The sequence below is a fragment of the Chamaea fasciata genome, unplaced genomic scaffold, assembly GCF_029207755.1.
Source record: "Chamaea fasciata isolate MVZ Bird 193981 ecotype frontalis unplaced genomic scaffold, bChaFas1.0.hap1 SCAF_5, whole genome shotgun sequence".
Classification (NCBI taxonomy): Eukaryota; Metazoa; Chordata; class Aves; order Passeriformes; family Sylviidae; genus Chamaea; species Chamaea fasciata.
The window spans coordinates 25,298,955-25,301,431 of NW_027094090.1; positions in this window are offsets into that span (position 1 = coordinate 25,298,955).

Here is a 2,477-nt window from a genome sequence, read left to right on the forward strand (position 1 = left end):
CCTATTTTTAAAATGTACAGTTTCAAAAACATTTTGGTAACTTTCAAAAGTGACATTTTAAATTATTAATTGCAAATCAATCACTGAGTTCTGATAATACAGTTAAACTAATTGTTCCTTTCATCTCTTTTTTCTTGCAAGGACAAGTGCCAACTGTGTACTGTCACTTGATAGAACATGAAGATGCACCAAAAAACACTTCCCAGTGAAATACAAACACTGCAGTAATATTTGCTGTGTTCTGTATACATGACTGTTTAAGAAGTAAAGCATGCAATATGGCGGAAGCTAAAAACGCTTCTGAAGCTGAGAAGTCTCACAGGAAATTTTAATTTTTTTTTTCCAGGATGAGTTTTTGATGAATCTTCTCTTACCACCCATTCTGCCCCTGGGGCAATCATTTAGTCAATATCCATGGGGAAAGTCATCTTTCTTACTATATGCAATAACTACACAAAATTTCAAATATGTTTGACATACACTAAGATAAGTTCTAATTTATTCTGTTTTCTTTCAATAGTGGCAAAACTCCTTGATCTCTGCATTCTTCTTTCCCTTGTCCCTATTTCGTTATTTTTTTTCCCTTTCCCAATGGATGCATTTACTAAAAGACCAACATATTAAGGAGCATAGTATCTATGGACAGTGGAGGATATCAGAAGAAACTGACGTTCATAAAATGGCTATTTTCTGTACTATATACACTCTTTATTATTCATACAAATTGATTTTCCTTGGTCAGAATTTTTGTGCTTTTTTTTTTTTTTTTTTTTTTTTTTTTTTTTTTTTTGTTAAAAGAAAGAAACAAACAAACAGTAGCAGAAAAAGAAAGAAAAGACAAATGGTGATATCCTAGCATCATTCACTGATATGCTGAGATCAGCATGTCAAGGATGTGGAAGGAGAAAACAGAGGCAAATAGATGGTAAGTGAAAACATAAGGGCCATATGTGAATTTTTCACAGCTACCAGGAGCAGAAAACATAACCTCAGCTACAAACACAATTCTGCTCCATCAGTGAGCAGGAAAGTAATTCTTTGGCATATGGCATTTTTCCAACTGCCTTTCAAAGCACTGGTATTGCAAACGAAAGGTTAAACTTTTTTTTTTAAAAAAAGACGTTTTATGCTTAAGGACATGAATGTGTTAATATGGAAGATTTTTCGGGTTTTTTTCAGCAGAGTTCCATAAACTACTTGTGTTTGTTTATTACTGTGAAGCCATTCTGCAGACTCAGGCATGTAAAAGATTTTTGGCTCAAACAGGTTGAATTGGTCCAGGATTTTCCTTTTAAAAGCCTAAATAAGCTGGAATCAGCAAATACTCTCCATCATCTTAACAAATGGACACAAAGAGAGAAGTTCTAACAAGCACTGGCTGGAGTGGGGAAAGCTAAATGTAACAGATTATCCAGCTGAAAAAACAGACTAGAAATTTATTTCAGAAAACTCAACTTACAGAGTTTCGTCTAATAAACCGCATATATGTACTGTACGAAATCTCACTTCATTTCAAAGGATCATCACAGAGACCTATATTACACCTATTCCTGACAAAAAATTTGGTCCTGTCCTAAAAGGGTACATACACTAGTTAGGAAAATTGTTTCTTCTGTTTTTTCTGGACTTACTTTTTTATTCTGAAAGCCGTCAGAAGCAGAGTAGGTGAGCTCTTTGGGACAAAATCTGTGCAAACTTGAAAGTGAACCAAACCTCAGAAGGGTTCTCCTTTAACAGTGGAAGGATGTAGTAAATTTTTTTCAACTTATTTCTTGTTTTCTCACACTTTCAAAATTGCAGGTTGTACTTGGCACGGGAAGTGGAAACATGGAAAACAATGGAAAAGCTTGTTCCTAGAGAATTTCCAGCTCAGCTTTGCAGGCTTAGAGTTTGAACATGTGTCAGACTGCAAGCAAGTTATCTGACCCAAATCAGCCCTTCCCTTATTTGTCCATCAGAAGCTCAGCATCAAAGTAATCTTTACTTTTCCATACAATGGCAACTTCCAGAATACTTCTGAATGCATAGGATTGTCATGCTGAGAGATTATTCCTAGAAAGATGACACATGAGGGGTTATATCATTTCACCATTCAATCCACATTTCTGCTCTGCCCCTGACAGTGACACAGGTCTCTCTCTATAAAACATACATATGTATTGAAAAACACGCACTTTCAGAATCAGGCATATTGTTAGAAATGAATTATAACCAGCAGTACATATCTTCCATATTCTAGTTTTATGTACATGTACATGTATATGTACATGTGTATACCTATACATGTGTGTATATATATACTATTATATATGTATAATATTATATATGTGTATTTATATAAACTTACATTATAAATGCCATATTTCTGCAGTATGCTGTGTGAACCTAAGCACTTGAAATATATATAATATGTATAAAACCTACCTATCATTTAGCGGTGATACATATAATGGTGGCTTTGATTCATCTTAAATACC